General features: G+C 34.2%; 1 long non-coding RNA gene across 1 annotated transcript; it reads right to left on the bottom strand.

Moving 5' to 3' along the window:
• LOC135936814 (uncharacterized) lies at positions 1–3,030 on the bottom strand. Its single transcript, XR_010574393.1, has 2 exons — positions 2,900–3,030; positions 1–2,069 (listed from the first exon to the last, which is right to left on the bottom strand). It is a non-coding gene; the product is annotated as an uncharacterized LOC135936814 (long non-coding RNA).
• Between the last annotated feature and the right edge of the window lie 16,908 nt (positions 3,031–19,938).

Here is a 19,938-nt window from a genome sequence, read left to right on the forward strand (position 1 = left end):
TTAGTATTACTGAAATTTCATCATTTTTATTTCTTACTGTTTTCAAAGACCCATCAGCAGATTCATACCACACCCTTACATAAATATTATTTATATATTAAGTTATCATGTGTCATCGCATATCATCACTGGATTATTCTTAAAACAATTCTTTTTAATTCCTCATTCATTTTAAAACGGGTTTAAATTCATCAGTCCATAGAATTCGACGCCGGCAATACACTGGCGCCAGGGGTAACATTCTATTGTATGACACTTAATAGAGCGTCCATTGAGATCGAGAAATTTTTGTTAATCCGGGAATTCCCAGGAATTTTGGATCCTGAGCAGAAATATTAAGCAGTTATATGAGAATCGGGTATTTTTTTCGGGACAGGAATCCCGATGAGCAGGTGAATTCGAACTTCAAATTTTTATTGTCGATTGGACGGGATATTTTGGCATCGAAATATTAAGGATGATTTGCTTAAAAGTACTTATAAAATGGATCGAGAAATTCCAGGGGTGGGGAAAATTCGGAACCATGTTCCAGGTTTGAAACTCAGGAATGGGGGACGCAGTCTAAGAGTTACAGTCCACCTTTCATTCACAGATAACTCGATTTCCGGGGATTTTTAAATAACGAATAAACAGGGATTCCCGAGCATCAAACCTGACATTTCACCATCTTTATAAACAATCAGGTTTTTTTCCAATTTATTAAGCAACTATAAGTGGCAAGAAAAAATTTCCACGCCGAAAATCCCGTCCAAATTTCAAAATTCGCTTGAAACTGCCTGCAGATGGCTTAAATTGATAACATGCACCAGGGGAGGGAAGCAAGAAAATTTGATTGTTTATTAATTTATTGGCGGGGGAATTTTTCTTGCCACTTATAGTTGCTTAATAAATTGGAAAAAACTGATTGTTTATAAAGATGGTGAAATTCCAGGTTTGAAGCTCGGTTCCCTATTTATTCGTTATTTCTAAAATCCCCGAAAATAGAGTAATCTGTGAATGAAAGGTGGACTGTAACTCTTAGACTGCGTCCCCCATTCCTGAGTTCCAAACCTGGAATTTCTCGACCTATTTAACAAACACTTTTACGCAAACATAAGTGTCACCTTAAAATTTCAATGCCAAAAAATCCCCTCAAATCGACATCCAAAAATTGGAGATCGAACTCGCATATATTCATGGATATGTTTGTGATTGTATAGCCCTAATAACCATGGCGGCTTTGCTTAGGCCCTGAAGCTGCTCATCGGGATTCCTGTCCCGAAAAAAATACCTGAGCCCGGCCCGGTTCTCATATAACCGCTTATACTTCAGCTCGAGATCCGAATTTCCCGAATAAACAAATTTGACCCAAAATCAAAAGAGATACTATTAAACTTTTAAGACCTGTGTTACGGATTTAAATTATCAATAAAAATGGCCTGCAATTATATTAGCAGAAAACTGAACAGCCAAGGTTCCTGGTCGAATTACATTACTAATTATTGTTTCAATACAAACCATAAATGGTATAATAAGCACTCCCAAAGTGCCCTGAGGCACGAAATGGAGGAATATATGTTGAGCATTATTCATTCAGCCATAAAATATTAAAGCTTATCAATCATGAAGGTAAAGATATAGACTTCAGGTAAAACTTAAAAGACTAGTACTTGTGAAAATAGAAGGAAATCTAAAAAATTATTTAACACTACATTATATAAAAATAAAATTACAAATAGTAATGTTAACCTAGGCTTAAATGGTCCTCCTAATAACACCTTAAATTCCTTATGTAAAGTTCTTCCAATGGCATTGATTAAATTAATTTCCCGGGAATTCCCGGGGAACCGAATATTTCCCAAATACGATGAACGCTCTAATTGTAACTCACATCAGCGTCGCACTCACTTAACTTCTTGAAGCTTAGTCTTTGATGAGAGATGAGGGTGATCACCTTGTTGATTACGTTGAGATATTCTGTGCGTCTGGTTTTGAGCGATTTGATCAGCTTCCTGAAGGCCAAGCACAATTCCTAAGTGTCCAGCTACCGCAACAGGTTGCTGCTCCTCATCATCATGGTTATTAGACAACTGAAAAATGGAAAAGTATCGATAAATAAATCAATAGGGTTGAGTTTAACTGGAAAACATTTATTTAAAATGGTGTCAATTCGTAATAGAGAATGTGAGCAATTACAAAGAATTGGAGGAGCATACATTTTGACTGCAATTTTACATTCATGAAAAAAAAAACTCAAATTAAAGGTGGTAAGCAAATGCAAAATGCAACCCTGTTCAATTTTCATTTTATTTAATGAAGTTGCATGATACAACAAACAACAATCGATCATTAAATTTTTATTTTATGAATATGTATGAAGGAGTGAGTGTGAAATCAGAAAAAGGTTTTGTATGTATGGAAAAATTAGTTTCCAACCGCCGAGTTACAGTTTTCGTCACTCCTAATTATATTATGTATAATATCTAATTGGATTTTCATAAGAACTGGCGAGATTTGGAACCCGGCAGACACTGTAACTTTGCCATACATACATATGTACATTGTGTACGTAAACGCGAGCAAATAATAATAACTGTGCAATATAATTATTTAAGAATGTACTACATACAAAAAATTCTCGTCAGCATAATATACTAAAAGGGCTAAAAGGATGTGGAAGAAGTATGTACATACACTTTTCGCTGCGACTTGCACAGTTTTCGCCAGCCATATTTTTATATTAATCATATTAATGGGATTCTCATTAGAACGGGCTACATAGATAATAATGTGTGCAACGCGGCGGAAACTGTAATAAAATTATTCTTTCATAAGCAATAGCGCATAATCTTGTTGGATTTCTTTTGACGATAATCTATTTTATGTAGATAGATAATTAACAAACATGAACAACACTTACCCAATTGATCGCAGGATCCAGACAATCCGTTCGAACCACGGGACGTCCGTTTGGCGTTTGTCCTTATCCATGACTTTGTCCACTGTCCTCTCGAGTTGCGGCGTCCGTTGTCCATTACTAATTGATTAAACTTAGAACGGTCGAACGGCCGTTGACGCGTAAGGCGATGAAGGAATTCTTCGCCAGTTTTGCCGTTGGCCGTTGGGTTGCTGCCTGCCGCCCTCTCCCCCGCTCCATAACAGAGGCAGGCAGCAGCACACTGCAGGCATACCATGCAAGCACGTGCATGCTTGTGCATGGTGTGCAGCCGCCGCAACCGCGAGCAGGCTGAAAATTCCTAAAAATCCTATTTATAGCCCATTTTTGTCCTTTATAACCAGACCTTTTACAAATTGGCCCGTTTCTCGGTACTCTCGGTAGGATAAAATACATAAAATAGGACTAAACAATTTATATTTTGTTATAAGTAATTATGATATTAAATTGAATTTGTTGGAATTAATTCTATACCGTTTAATTCTGGGGCGTCTTTAAAAAGCAAAAAAGGTTTTAGTTGTATAGTAAACAATTTGTTTGGTTTTAATAGCTCTTAATTAAATTCATGGAATTAATCAAGGAATATTATTTGCGAGCACGATATTGTTAGATCTAAAATTACTGAAGATTCCATGCGTGAATTTATTTTGAAAATTTAATAACAATAACCGCGTGAGACGACCTTTTGCCATGGGCCCAATGCGAAGATGCAGCTCGAAATTTATTAAGTGCCGCACTATAACGACGCGCGCACGCCACTTCGGGCACCGCGTGCGCGTCGCACGACGCTTCGGTGCGGCGCCGACCGCGTCCGCAATCATCCTAGCACACATGTGAACCACCCCCGAGGGGTCGCGGGTGGTTGCAAGGGTCGACGCTCGACGCTCGACGCAGGAGATCGCGAAAGTGCGTGCGCGCGACCGCGGCACACGGCTCGAAATTGTTTGTGCCTCACCGATGCGACGCGCGCTCGCCACTTCGGGCGCCGCGTGAGTGTCGCACGACGCTTCGGTGCGGCGCCGACCGCGTCCGCAATCATCAGGGTACTCTGGTGAACTACCCCTATGGGGTGGCGGGGGGATGAGAGGGTCGGCGCTCGACGCACGAGGCCGAGAAAGTGCGTGCGCGCGACCGCGGCACACGGATCGAAATTTTTTCAAGTGCCGCACTATAACGACGCGCGCACGCCACTTCGGGCACCGCGTGCGCGTCGCACGACGCTACGGTGCGGCGCTGATTACCTCCGCAAGCATCCTGGCACACATGTTAACAACCCTCAAGGTGTCGCGGGTGGTTGTGAAGGTCGGCGCTCGACGCAGGAGGTCACGAAAGTGCGTGCGCGCGACCGCGGCACACGGTTCAAAATTTTAACAAGTGCCGCACTATAACGACGCGCGCACGCCACTTCGGGCACCGCGTGCGCGTCGCAAGACGCTACGGTGCGGCGCTGATTACCTTCGCAAGCATCCTGGCGCACATGTAAACAACCCCCGAGGAGTCGCGGATGGTTGCGAGGGTCGGCGCTCGGCGCAGGAGGTCGCGAAACGGCGCCCGCGCGACCGCCGTCCGTGTACCGAACTGCTGAAAATTGATTAAAGGGTTAATGGATTTTCCGGGGGAATTCACAACCATTCATCTTTAAAGCTTGGTAGTTTAAAATATGTCGATTATTGTCAATAAAGGGATTTGTCCTTTCGTCAATAAAGTTATAAAATATATGAACCAGTTTGAAAACAAGGGAAAGTTACCAAAATATAATTCATATTTCAATGTCAAACGCAGTATTTAAAGTAAAAATAATAAGGACCACATTGTTACCATCAGATTTTAAAATTTTAAATTTTAAACCACAAAATTTTTGAAATGTCTGAAACTGGTCTCGACTTGACTCGTCCCGAAGTGGTATCGCTCAAAATGTCCTAAACTGGACTTGACTCGACTCGACGCGTTCGTCCCAACCACTTTTAAGTTTAAGGATATCCACCTTTTCAATAATTGAAATTTAAATTACTACTCAAAAGGACCACTTTGCCACCCTCAAATTAAAAAATCTTGAATTAAAACCATTAATTTTTTTGAAATGTCTAAAACTGGTCTCGACTTGACTCGTCCCAAAGTGGTATCGCTCAAAATGTCCTAAACTGGACTTGACTCGACTCGACGCGTTCGTCCCAACCACTTTTAAGTTTAAGGATATCCACATTTTCAATAGTTGAAATTTAAACTACTATTCAAAAGGACCACTTTGCCACCCTCAAATTACAAAAAATCTTGAATTAAAACCATCAATGTTTTCAAATGTCCTACACTCGTCTCGACTTGACTCGTCCTTATGAAGGACAGGACAAGTACGCGAGTTTTATTACCGGATTGGAACCGTCCACAACTGGTCCAACTTGACTCGACTCGTCTGACTCGGCCCAACCTGTCCAATTTCTTGGTGGGCATCAGCGTCCGGTTTTAAAAAGGTCACAATTCTATTAATAAACAAGTTTCCATCAGCGTCCAGTTTTAAAAAGGTCACAATTCTATTAATAAACAAGTTTCCATCAGCGTCCGGTTTTAAAAAGGTCACAATTCTATTAATAAACAAGTTTCCATCAGCGTCCGGTTTTACAAAGGTCACAATTCTATTATTAAACAATGTTTCAATCAGCGTCCAAATTTAAAAAGGTCAGAATTCTATTAATAAACAAGTTTCCTTCAGCGTCTGGATTTAAAAAGGTCACAATTCTATTAATAAACAAGTTTCCATCAGCGTCCGGTTTTAAAAAGGTCACAATTCTATTAATAAACAAGTTTCCATCAGCGTCCGGTTTTAAAAAGGTCACAATTCTATTAATAAACAAGTTTCCATCAGCGTCCAAATTTAAAAAGGTCACAATTCTATTAATAAACAAGTTTCCATCAGCGTCCGGTTTTAAAAAGGTCACAATTCTATTAATAAACAAGTTTCCATCAGCGTCCAAATTTAAAAAGGTCACAATTCTATTAATAAACAAGTTTCCATCAGCGTCCAAATTTAAAAAGGTCAGAATTCTATTAATAAACAAGTTTCCTTCAGCGTCTGGATTTAAAAAGGTCACAATTCTATTAATAAACAAGTTTCCATCAGCGTCCGGTTTTAAAAAGGTCACAATTCTATTAATAAACAAGTTTCCATCAGCGTCCAAATTTAAAAAGGTCACAATTCTATTAATAAACAAGTTTCCATCAGCGTCAAAATTTAAAAAGGTCACAATTTTAAAAATAAACATGTTTCAATCAGCGTCCGGTTTTCAAAAGGTCACAATTCTATTAATAAACAAGTTTCCATCAGCGTCCGGTTTTAAAAAGGTCACAATTCTATTAATAAACAAGTTTCCATCAGCGTCCAAATTTAAAAAGGTCACAATTCTATTAATAAACAAGTTTCCATCAGCGTCCGGTTTTAAAAAGGTCACAATTCTATTAATAAACAAGTTTCCATCAGCGTCCAAATTTAAAAAGGTCACAATTCTATTAATAAACAAGTTTCCATCAGCGTCCGGTTTTAAAAAGGTCACAATTCTATTAATAAACAAGTTTCCATCAGCGTCCAAATTTAAAAAGGTCACAATTCTATTAATAAACAAGTTTCCATCAGCGTCCGGTTTTAAAAAGGTCACAATTCTATTAATAAACAAGTTTCCATCAGCGTCCAAATTTAAAAAGGTCACAATTCTATTAATAAACAAGTTTCCATCAGCGTCCAAATTTAAAAAGGTCACAATTCTATTAATAAGCAAGTTTCCATCAGCGTCCGGTTTTAAAAAGGACACAATTCTATTAATAAACAAGTTTCCATCAGCGTCCGGTTTTAAAAAGGTCACAATTCTATTAATAAACAAGTTTCCATCAGCGTCCGGTTTTAAAAAGGTCACAATTCTATTAATAAACAAGTTTCCATCAGCGTCCGGTTTTAAAAAGGTCACAATTCTATTAATAAACAAGTTTCCATCAGCGTCCGGTTTTAAAAAGGTCACAATTCTATTAATAAACAAGTTTCCATCAGCGTCCAAATTTAAAAAGTTCACAATTTTATTATAAAACAAGTTTCCATCAGCGTCCGGTTTTAAAAAGGTCACAATTCTATTAATAAACAAGTTTCCATCAGCGTCCGCGGTTTTAAAAAGGTCACAATTCTTATCATAAACAAGTTTCCATCAGCGTCCGGTTTTAAAAAGGTCACAATTCTATTAATAAACAAGTTTCCATCAGCGTCCAAATTTAAAAAGGTCACAATTCTATTAATAAACAAGTTTCCATCAGCGTCCAAATTTAAAAAGGTCACAATTCTATTAATAAACAAGTTTCCATCAGCGTCCAAATTTAAAAAGGTCACAATTCTATTAATAAGCAAGTTTCCATCAGCGTCCGGTTTTAAAAAGGACACAATTCTATTAATAAACAAGTTTCCATCAGCGTCCGGTTTTAAAAAGGTCACAATTCTATTAATAAACAAGTTTCCATCAGCGTCCGGTTTTAAAAAGGTCACAATTCTATTAATAAACAAGTTTCCATCAGCGTCCGGTTTTAAAAAGGTCACAATTCTATTAATAAACAAGTTTCCATCAGCGTCCGGTTTTAAAAAGGTCACAATTCTATTAATAAACAAGTTTCCATCAGCGTCCGGTTTTAAAAAGGTCACAATTCTATTAATAAACAAGTTTCCATCAGCGTCCGGTTTTAAAAAGGTCACAATTCTATTAATAAACAAGTTTCCATCAGCGTCCGGTTTTAAAAAGGTCACAATTCTATTAATAAACAAGTTTCCATCAGCGTCCGGTTTTAAAAAGGTCACAATTCTATTAATAAACAAGTTTCCATCAGCGTCCGGTTTTAAAAAGGTCACAATTCTATTAATAAACAAGTTTCCATCAGCGTCCGGTTTTAAAAAGGTCACAATTCTATTAATAAACAAGTTTCCATCAGCGTCCAAATTTAAAAAGGTCACAATTCTATTAATAAACAAGTTTCCATCAGCGTCCAAATTTAAAAAGGTCACAATTCTATTAAAAAACAAGTTTCCATCAGCGTCCGGTTTTAAAAAGGTCACAATTCTATTAATAAACAAGTTTCCATCAGCGTCCAAATTTAAAAAGGTCACAATTCTATTAATAAACAAGTTTCCATCAGCGTCCAAATTTAAAAAGGTCACAATTCTATTAATAAACAAGTTTCCATCAGCGTCCGGTTTTAAAAAGGTCACAATTCTATTAATAAACAAGTTTCCATCAGCGTCCAAATTTAAAAAGGTCACAATTCTATTAATAAACAAGTTTCCATCAGCGTCCAAATTTAAAAAGGTCACAATTCTATTAATAAGCAAGTTTCCATCAGCGTCCGGTTTTAAAAAGGACACAATTCTATTAATAAACAAGTTTCCATCAGCGTCCGGTTTTAAAAAGGTCACAATTCTATTAATAAACAAGTTTCCATCAGCGTCCGGTTTTAAAAAGGTCACAATTCTATTAATAAACAAGTTTCCATCAGCGTCCGGTTTTAAAAAGGACACAATTCTATTAATAAACAAGTTTCCTTCAGCGTCTGGATTTAAAAAGGTCACAATTCTATTAATAAACAAGTTTCCATCAGCGTCCGGTTTTAAAAAGGTCACAATTCTATTAATAAACAAGTTTCCTTCAGCGTCTGGATTTAAAAAGGTCACAATTCTATTAATAAACAAGTTTCCATCAGCGTCCGGTTTTAAAAAGGACACAATTCTATTAATAAACAAGTTTCCTTCAGCGTCTGGATTTAAAAAGGTCACAATTCTATTAATAAACAAGTTTCCATCAGCGTCCGGTTTTAAAAAGGACACAATTCTATTAATAAACAAGTTTCCTTCAGCGTCTGGATTTAAAAAGGTCACAATTCTATTAATAAACAAGTTTCCATCAGCGTCCGGTTTTAAAAAGGTCACAATTCTATTAATAAACAAGTTTCCATCAGCGTCCGGTTTTAAAAAGGTCACAATTCTATTAATAAACAAGTTTCCATCAGCGTCCGGTTTTAAAAAGGTCACAATTCTATTAATAAACAAGTTTCCATCAGCGTCCAAATTTAAAAAGGTCACAATTCTATTAATAAACAAGTTTCCATCAGCGTCCAAATTTAAAAAGGTCACAATTCTATTAATAAGCAAGTTTCCATCAGCGTCCGGTTTTAAAAAGGACACAATTCTATTAATAAACAAGTTTCCATCAGCGTCCGGTTTTAAAAAGGTCACAATTCTATTAATAAACAAGTTTCCATCAGCGTCCGGTTTTAAAAAGGTCACAATTCTATTAATAAACAAGTTTCCATCAGCGTCCGGTTTTAAAAAGGTCACAATTCTATTAATAAACAAGTTTCCATCAGCGTCCGGTTTTAAAAAGGTCACAATTCTATTAATAAACAAGTTTCCATCAGCGTCCGGTTTTAAAAAGGTCACAATTCTATTAATAAACAAGTTTCCATCAGCGTCCAAATTTAAAAAGGTCACAATTCTATTAATAAACAAGTTTCCATCAGCGTCCAAATTTAAAAAGGTCACAATTCTATTAATAAGCAAGTTTCCATCAGCGTCCGGTTTTAAAAAGGACACAATTCTATTAATAAACAAGTTTCCATCAGCGTCCGGTTTTAAAAAGGTCACAATTCTATTAATAAACAAGTTTCCATCAGCGTCCGGTTTTAAAAAGGTCACAATTCTATTAATAAACAAGTTTCCATCAGCGTCCGGTTTTAAAAAGGTCACAATTCTATTAATAAACAAGTTTCCATCAGCGTCCGGTTTTAAAAAGGTCACAATTCTATTAATAAACAAGTTTCCTTCAGCGTCTGGATTTAAAAAGGTCACAATTCTATTAATAAACAAGTTTCCATCAGCGTCCGGTTTTAAAAAGGTCACAATTCTATTAATAAACAAGTTTCCATCAGCGTCCGGTTTTAAAAAGGTCACAATTCTATTAATAAACAAGTTTCCATCAGCGTCCGGTTTTAAAAAGGTCACAATTCTATTAATAAACAAGTTTCCATCAGCGTCCGGTTTTAAAAAGGTCACAATTCTATTAATAAACAAGTTTCCATCAGCGTCCGGTTTTAAAAAGGTCACAATTCTATTAATAAACAAGTTTCCATCAGCGTCCGGTTTTAAAAAGGTCACAATTCTATTAATAAACAAGTTTCCATCAGCGTCCAAATTTAAAAAGGTCACAATTCTATTAATAAACAAGTTTCCATCAGCGTCCAAATTTAAAAAGGTCACAATTCTATTAAAAAACAAGTTTCCATCAGCGTCCGGTTTTAAAAAGGTCACAATTCTATTAATAAACAAGTTTCCATCAGCGTCCAAATTTAAAAAGGTCACAATTCTATTAATAAACAAGTTTCCATCAGCGTCCAAATTTAAAAAGGTCACAATTCTATTAATAAACAAGTTTCCATCAGCGTCCGGTTTTAAAAAGGTCACAATTCTATTAATAAACAAGTTTCCATCAGCGTCCGGTTTTAAAAAGGTCACAATTCTATTAATAAACAAGTTTCCATCAGCGTCCGGTTTTAAAAAGGTCACAATTCTATTAATAAACAAGTTTCCATCAGCGTCCGGTTTTAAAAAGGTCACAATTCTATTAATAAACAAGTTTCCATCAGCGTCCAAATTTAAAAAGGTCACAATTCTATTAATAAACAAGTTTCCATCAGCGTCCAAATTTAAAAAGGTCACAATTCTATTAATAAGCAAGTTTCCATCAGCGTCCGGTTTTAAAAAGGACACAATTCTATTAATAAACAAGTTTCCATCAGCGTCCGGTTTTAAAAAGGTCACAATTCTATTAATAAACAAGTTTCCATCAGCGTCCGGTTTTAAAAAGGTCACAATTCTATTAATAAACAAGTTTCCATCAGCGTCCGGTTTTAAAAAGGTCACAATTCTATTAATAAACAAGTTTCCATCAGCGTCCAAATTTAAAAAGGTCACAATTCTATTAATAAACAAGTTTCCATCAGCGTCCAAATTTAAAAAGGTCACAATTCTATTAATAAACAAGTTTCCATCAGCGTCCAAATTTAAAAAGGTCACAATTCTATTAATAAGCAAGTTTCCATCAGCGTCCGGTTTTAAAAAGGACACAATTCTATTAATAAACAAGTTTCCATCAGCGTCCGGTTTTAAAAAGGTCACAATTCTATTAATAAACAAGTTTCCATCAGCGTCCGGTTTTAAAAAGGTCACAATTCTATTAATAAACAAGTTTCCATCAGCGTCCGGTTTTAAAAAGGTCACAATTCTATTAATAAACAAGTTTCCATCAGCGTCCGGTTTTAAAAAGGTCACAATTCTATTAATAAACAAGTTTCCTTCAGCGTCTGGATTTAAAAAGGTCACAATTCTATTAATAAACAAGTTTCCATCAGCGTCCGGTTTTAAAAAGGTCACAATTCTATTAATAAACAAGTTTCCATCAGCGTCCGGTTTTAAAAAGGTCACAATTCTATTAATAAACAAGTTTCCATCAGCGTCCGGTTTTAAAAAGGTCACAATTCTATTAATAAACAAGTTTCCATCAGCGTCCGGTTTTAAAAAGGTCACAATTCTATTAATAAACAAGTTTCCATCAGCGTCCGGTTTTAAAAAGGTCACAATTCTATTAATAAACAAGTTTCCATCAGCGTCCGGTTTTAAAAAGGTCACAATTCTATTAATAAACAAGTTTCCATCAGCGTCCAAATTTAAAAAGGTCACAATTCTATTAATAAACAAGTTTCCATCAGCGTCCAAATTTAAAAAGGTCACAATTCTATTAAAAAACAAGTTTCCATCAGCGTCCGGTTTTAAAAAGGTCACAATTCTATTAATAAACAAGTTTCCATCAGCGTCCAAATTTAAAAAGGTCACAATTCTATTAATAAACAAGTTTCCATCAGCGTCCAAATTTAAAAAGGTCACAATTCTATTAATAAACAAGTTTCCATCAGCGTCCGGTTTTAAAAAGGTCACAATTCTATTAATAAACAAGTTTCCATCAGCGTCCAAATTTAAAAAGGTCACAATTCTATTAATAAACAAGTTTCCATCAGCGTCCAAATTTAAAAAGGTCACAATTCTATTAATAAGCAAGTTTCCATCAGCGTCCGGTTTTAAAAAGGACACAATTCTATTAATAAACAAGTTTCCATCAGCGTCCGGTTTTAAAAAGGTCACAATTCTATTAATAAACAAGTTTCCATCAGCGTCCGGTTTTAAAAAGGTCACAATTCTATTAATAAACAAGTTTCCATCAGCGTCCGGTTTTAAAAAGGACACAATTCTATTAATAAACAAGTTTCCTTCAGCGTCTGGATTTAAAAAGGTCACAATTCTATTAATAAACAAGTTTCCATCAGCGTCCGGTTTTAAAAAGGTCACAATTCTATTAATAAACAAGTTTCCTTCAGCGTCTGGATTTAAAAAGGTCACAATTCTATTAATAAACAAGTTTCCATCAGCGTCCGGTTTTAAAAAGGACACAATTCTATTAATAAACAAGTTTCCTTCAGCGTCTGGATTTAAAAAGGTCACAATTCTATTAATAAACAAGTTTCCATCAGCGTCCGGTTTTAAAAAGGACACAATTCTATTAATAAACAAGTTTCCTTCAGCGTCTGGATTTAAAAAGGTCACAATTCTATTAATAAACAAGTTTCCATCAGCGTCCGGTTTTAAAAAGGTCACAATTCTATTAATAAACAAGTTTCCATCAGCGTCCGGTTTTAAAAAGGTCACAATTCTATTAATAAACAAGTTTCCATCAGCGTCCGGTTTTAAAAAGGTCACAATTCTATTAATAAACAAGTTTCCATCAGCGTCCGGTTTTAAAAAGGTCACAATTCTATTAATAAACAAGTTTCCATCAGCGTCCAAATTTAAAAAGGTCACAATTCTATTAATAAACAAGTTTCCATCAGCGTCCGGTTTTAAAAAGGTCACAATTCTATTAATAAACAAGTTTCCATCAGCGTCCGGTTGTAAAAAGGTCACAATTCTATTAATAAACAAGTTTCCATCAGCGTCCAAATTGAAAAAGGTCACAATTCTATTAATAAACAAGTTTCCATCAGCGTCCGGTTTTAAAAAGGTCACAATTCTATTAATAAACAAGTTTCCATCAGCGTCCGGTTTTAAAAAGGTCACAATTCTATTAATAAACAAGTTTCCATCAGCGTCCAAATTTAAAAAGGTCACAATTCTATTAATAAACAAGTTTCCATCAGCGTCCAAATTTAAAAAGGTCACAATTTTAAAAATAAACATGTTTCAATCAGCGTCCGGTTTTCAAAAGGTCACAATTCTATTAATAAACAAGTTTCCATCAGCGTCCGGTTTTAAAAAGGTCACAATTCTATTAATAAACAAGTTTCCATCAGCGTCCAAATTTAAAAAGGTCACAATTCTATTAATAAACAAGTTTCCATCAGCGTCCGGTTTTAAAAAGGTCACAATTCTATTAATAAACAAGTTTCCATCAGCGTCCAAATTTAAAAAGGTCACAATTCTATTAATAAACAAGTTTCCATCAGCGTCCAAATTTAAAAAGGTCACAATTCTATTAATAAACAAGTTTCCATCAGCGTCCGTTTTAAAATGGTCACAATTCTATTAATAAACAAGTTTCCATCAGCGTCCGGTTTTAAAAAGGTCACAATTCTATTAATAAACAAGTTTCCATCAGCGTCCGTTTTAAAATGGTCACAATTCTATTAATAAGCAAGTTTCCATCAGCGTCCGGTTTTAAAAAGGACACAATTCTATTAATAAACAAGTTTCCATCAGCGTCCGTTTTAAAATGGTCACAATTCTATTAATAAGCAAGTTTCCATCAGCGTCCGGTTTTAAAAAGGTCACAATTCTATTAATAAACAAGTTTCCATCAGCGTCCGGTTTTAAAAAGGTCACAATTCTATTAATAAACAAGTTTCCATCAGCGTCCGGTTTTAAAAAGGTCACAATTCTATTAATAAACAAGTTTCCATCAGCGTCTAAATTTAAAAAGGTCACAATTCTATTAATAAACAAGTTTCCATCAGCGTCCAAATTTAAAAAGGTCACAATTCTATTAATAAACAAGTTTCCATCAGCGTCCGGTTTTAAAAAGGACACAATTCTATTAATAAACAAGTTTCCATCAGCGTCCGGTTTTAAAAAGGTCACAATTCTATTAATAAACAAGTTTCCATCAGCGTCCGGTTTTAAAAAGGTCACAATTCTATTAATAAACAAGTTTCCATCAGCGTCCAAATTTAAAAAGGTCACAATTCTATTAATAAACAAGTTTCCATCAGCGTCCGGTTTTAAAAAGGTCACAATTCTATTAATAAACAAGTTTCCATCAGCGTCCGGTTTTAAAAAGGTCACAATTCTATTAATAAACAAGTTTCCATCAGCGTCCAAATTTAAAAAGGTCACAATTCTATTAATAAACAAGTTTCCATCAGCGTCCAAATTTAAAAAGGTCACAATTCTATTAATAAACAAGTTTCCATCAGCGTCCGGTTTTAAAAAGGTCACAATTCTATTAATAAACAAGTTTCCATCAGCGTCCGGTTTTAAAAAGGTCACAATTCTATTAATAAACAAGTTTCCATCAGCGTCCGGTTTTAAAAAGGTCACAATTCTATTAATAAACAAGTTTCAATCAGCGTCCGGTTTTCAAAAGGTCACAATTCTATTAATAAACAAGTTTCCATCAGCGTCCAAATTTAAAAAGGTCACAATTTTATTATAAAACAAGTTTCCATCAGCGTCCGGTTTGAAAAAGGTCAAAATTCTAATAATAAACAAGTTTCCATCAACGTCCAAATTTAAAAAGGTCACAATTCTATTAATAAACAAGTTTCCTTCAGCGTCTGGTTTTAAAAAGGTCACAATTCTATTAATAAACAAGTTTCCATCAGCGTCCGGTTTTAAAAAGGTCACAATTCTATTAATAAACAAGTTTCCATCAGCGTCCGGTTTTACAAAGGTCACAATTCTATTATTAAACAAGTTTCAATCAGCGTCCAAATTTAAAAAGGTCACAATTCTATTAATAAACAAGTTTCCATCAGCGTCCGGTTTTAAAAAGGTCACAATTCTATTAATAAACAAGTTTCCATCAGCGTCCGGTTTTAAAAAGGTCACAATTCTATTAATAAACAAGTTTCCATCAGCGTCCAAATTTAAAAAGGTCACAATTTTAAAAATAAACAAGTTTCAATCAGCGTCCGGTTTTCAAAAGGTCACAATTCTATTAATAAACAAGTTTCCATCAGCGTCCAAATTTAAAAAGGTCACAATTTTATTATAAAACAAGTTTCCATCAGCGTCCGGTTTTAAAAAGGTCACAATTCTATTAATAAACAAGTTTCCATCAGCGTCCAAATTTAAAAAGGTCACAATTCTATTAATAAACAAGTTTCCATCAGCGTCCGGTTTTAAAAAGGTCACAATTCTATTAATAAACAAGTTTCCATCAGCGTCCGGTTTTTAAAAAGGTCACAATTCTATTAATAAACAAGTTTCCATCAGCGTCCGGTTTTAAAAAGGTCACAATTCTATTAATAAACAAGTTTCCATCAGCGTCCAAATTTAAAAAGGTCACAATTCTATTAATAAACAAGTTTCCATCAGCGTCCAAATTTAAAAAGGTCACAATTCTATTAATAAACAAGTTTCCATCAGCGTCCGGTTTTAAAAAGGTCACAATTCTATTAATAAACAAGTTTCCATCAGCGTCCAAATTTAAAAAGGTCACAATTCTATTAATAAACAAGTTTCCATCAGCGTCCAAATTTAAAAAGGTCACAATTCTATTAATAAACAAGTTTCCATCAGCGTCCAAATTTAAAAAGGTCACAATTCTATTAATAAACAAGTTTCCATCAGCGTCCAAATTTAAAAAGGTCACAATTCTATTAATAAACAAGTTTCCATCAGCGTCCAAATTCAAAAAGGTCACAATTTTAAAAATAAACATGTTTCAATCAGCGTCCGGTTTTCAAAAGGTCACAATTCTATTAATAAACAAGTTTCCATCAGCGTCCAAATTTAAAAAGGTCACAATTCTATTAATAAACAAGTTTCCATCAGCGTCCAAATTTAAAAAGGTCACAATTCTATTAATAAACAAGTTTCCATCAGCGTCCGGTTTTAAAAAGGTCACAATTCTATTAATAAACAAGTTTCCATCAGCGTCCGGTTTTAAAAAGGTCACAATTCTATTAATAAACAAGTTTCCATCAGCGTCCAAATTTAAAAAGGTCACAATTCTATTAATAAACAAGTTTCCATCAGCGTCCAAATTTAAAAAGGTCACAATTCTATTAATAAACAAGTTTCCATCAGCGTCCGGTTTTAAAAAGGTCACAATTCTATTAATAAACAAGTTTCCATCAGCGTCCAAATTTAAAAAGGTCACAATTCTATTAATAAACAAGTTTCCATCAGCGTCCAAATTCAAAAAGGTCACAATTTTAAAAATAAACATGTTTCAATCAGCGTCCGGTTTTCAAAAGGTCACAATTCTATTAATAAACAAGTTTCCATCAGCGTCCAAATTTAAAAAGGTCACAATTCTATTAATAAACAAGTTTCCATCAGCGTCCAAATTTAAAAAGGTCACAATTCTATTAATAAACAAGTTTCCATCAGCGTCCGGTTTTAAAAAGGTCACAATTCTATTAATAAACAAGTTTCCATCAGCGTCCGGTTTTAAAAAGGTCACAATTCTATTAATAAACAAGTTTCCATCAGCGTCCAAATTTAAAAAGGTCACAATTCTATTAATAAACAAGTTTCCATCAGCGTCCAAATTTAAAAAGGTCACAATTCTATTAATAAACAAGTTTCCATCAGCGTCCAAATTTAAAAAGGTCACAATTCTATTAATAAACAAGTTTCCATCAGCGTCCAAATTTAAAAAGGTCACAATTCTATTAATAAACAAGTTTCCATCAGCGTCCAAATTTAAAAAGGTCACAATTCTATTAATAAACAAGTTTCCATCAGCGTCCGAATTTAAAAAGGTCACAATTCTATTAAAAAACAAGTTTCCATCAGCGTCCAAATTTAAAAAGGTCACAATTCTATTAATAAACAAGTTTCCATCAGCGTCCAAATTTAAAAAGGTCACAATTCTATTAATAAACAAGTTTCCATCAGCGTCCAAATTTAAAAAGGTCACAATTCTATTAATAAACAAGTTTCCATCAGCGTCCAAATTTAAAAAGGTCACAATTTTAAAAATAAACATGTTTCAATCAGCGTCCGGTTTTCAAAAGGTCACAATTCTATTAATAAACAAGTTTCCATCAGCGTCCAAATTTAAAAAGGTCACAATTCTATTAATAAACAAGTTTCCATCAGCGTCCAAATTTAAAAAGGTCACAATTTTAAAAATAAACAAGTTTCCATCAGCGTCCGGTTTTAAAAAGGTCACAATTCTATTAATAAACAAGTTTCCATCAGCGTCCAAATTTAAAAAGGTCACAATTCTATTAATAAACAAGTTTCCATCAGCGTCCGGTTTTAAAAAGGTCACAATTCTATTAATAAACAAGTTTCCATCAGCGTCCGGTTTTAAAAAGGTCACAATTCTATTAATAAACAAGTTTCCATCAGCGTCCAAATTTAAAAAGGTCACAATTCTATTAATAAACAAGTTTCCATCAGCGTCCAAATTTAAAAAGGTCACAATTCTATTAATAAGCAAGTTTCCATCAGCGTCCGGTTTTAAAAAGGTCACAATTCTATTAATAAACAAGTTTCCATCAGCGTCCGGTTTTAAAAAGGTCACAATTCTATTAATAAACAAGTTTCCATCAGCGTCCAAATTTAAAAAGGTCACAATTCTATTAATAAACAAGTTTCCATCAGCGTCCGGTTTTAAAAAGGTCACAATTCTATTAATAAACAAGTTTCCATCAGCGTCCAAATTTAAAAAGGTCACAATTCTATTAAAAAACAAGTTACAATCAGCGTCCAAATTTAAAAAGGTCACAATTCTATTAATAAACAAGTTTCCATCAGCGTCCGAATTTAAAAAGGTCACAATTCTATTAAAAAACAAGTTTCCATCAGCGTCCAAATTTAAAAAGGTCACAATTCTATTAATAAACAAGTTTCCATCAGCGTCCAAATTTAAAAAGGTCACAATTCTATTAATAAACAAGTTTCCATCAGCGTCCAAATTTAAAAAGGTCACAATTCTATTAATAAACAAGTTTCCATCAGCGTCCAAATTTAAAAAGGTCACAATTCTATTAATAAACAAGTTTCCATCAGCGTCCAAATTTAAAAAGGTCACAATTTTAAAAATAAACATGTTTCAATCAGCGTCCGGTTTTCAAAAGGTCACAATTCTATTAATAAACAAGTTTCCATCAGCGTCCGGTTTTAAAAAGGTCACAATTCTATTAATAAACAAGTTTCCATCAGCGTCCAAATTTAAAAAGGTCACAATTCTATTAATAAACAAGTTTCCACCAGCGTCCGGTTTTAAAAAGGTCACAATTCTATTAATAAACAAGTTTCCATCAGCGTCCGGTTTTACAAAGGTCACAATTCTATTATTAAACAAGTTTCAATCAGCGTCCAAATTTAAAAAGGTCAGAATTCTATTAATAAACAAGTTTCCTTCAGCGTCTGGTTTTAAAAAGGTCACAAATCTATTAATAAACAATTTTCCATCAGCGTCCGGTTTTAAAAAGGTCACAATTCTATTAATAAACAAGTTTCCATCAGTGTCCGGTTTTAAAAAGGTCACAATTCTATTAATAAACAAGTTTCCATCAGCGTCCAAATTTAAAAAGGTCACAATTTTATTATAAAACAAGTTTCCATCAGCGTCCGGTTTTAAAAAGGTCACAATTCTATTAATAAACAAGTTTCCTTCAGCGTCCGGTTTTAAAAAGGTCACAATTCTATTAATAAACAAGTTTCCATCAGCGTCCGGTTTTAAAAAGGACACAATTCTATTAATAAACAAGTTTCCATCAGCGTCCGGTTTTAAAAAGGTCACAATTCTATTAATAAACAAGTTTCCATCAGCGTCCAAATTTAAAAAGGTCACAATTCTATTAATAAACAAGTTTCCATCAGCGTCCAAATTTAAAAAGGTCACAATTCTATTAATAAACAAGTTTCCATCAGCGTCCAAATTTAAAAAGGTCACAATTCTATTAATAAACAAGTTTCCATCAGCGTCCAAATTTAAAAAGGTCACAATTTTAAAAATAATCAAGTTTCAATCAGCGTCCGGTTTTAAAAAGGTCACAATTCTATTAATAAACAAGTTTCCATCAGCGTCCAAATTTAAAAAGGTCACAATTCCATTAATAAACAAGTTTCCATCAGCGTCCAAATTTAAAAAGGTCACAATTCTCTTAATAAACAAGTTTCCATCAGCGTCCAAATTTAAAAAGGTCACAATTCTATTAATAAACAAGTTTCCATCAGCGTCCGGTTTTAAAAAGGTCACAATTCTATTAATAAACAAGTTTCCATCAGCGTCCAAATTTAAAAAGGTCACAATTTTATTATAAAACAAGTTTCCATCAGCGTCCGGTTTTAAAAAGGTCACAATTCTATTAATAAACAAGTTTCCATCAGCGTCCAAATTTAAAAAGGTCACAATTCTATTAAAAAACAAGTTTCCATCAGCGTCCGGTTTTAAAAAGGACACAATTCTATTAATAAACAAGTTTCCATCAGCGTCCAAATTTAAAAAGGTCACAATTCTATTAATAAACAAGTTTCCATCAGCGTCCGGTTTTAAAAAGGTCACAATTCTATTAATAAACAAGTTTCCATCAGCGTCCGGTTTTAAAAAGGTCACAATTCTATTAATAAACAAGTTTCCATCAGCGTCCGGTTTTACAAAGGTCACAATTCTATTAATAAACAAGTTTCCATCAGCGTCCAAATTTAAAAAGGTCACAATTCTATTAATAAACAAGTTTCCATCAGCGTCCAAATTTAAAAA

Source organism: Cloeon dipterum, chromosome 2, assembly GCF_949628265.1.
Source record: "Cloeon dipterum chromosome 2, ieCloDipt1.1, whole genome shotgun sequence".
Classification (NCBI taxonomy): Eukaryota; Metazoa; Arthropoda; class Insecta; order Ephemeroptera; family Baetidae; genus Cloeon; species Cloeon dipterum.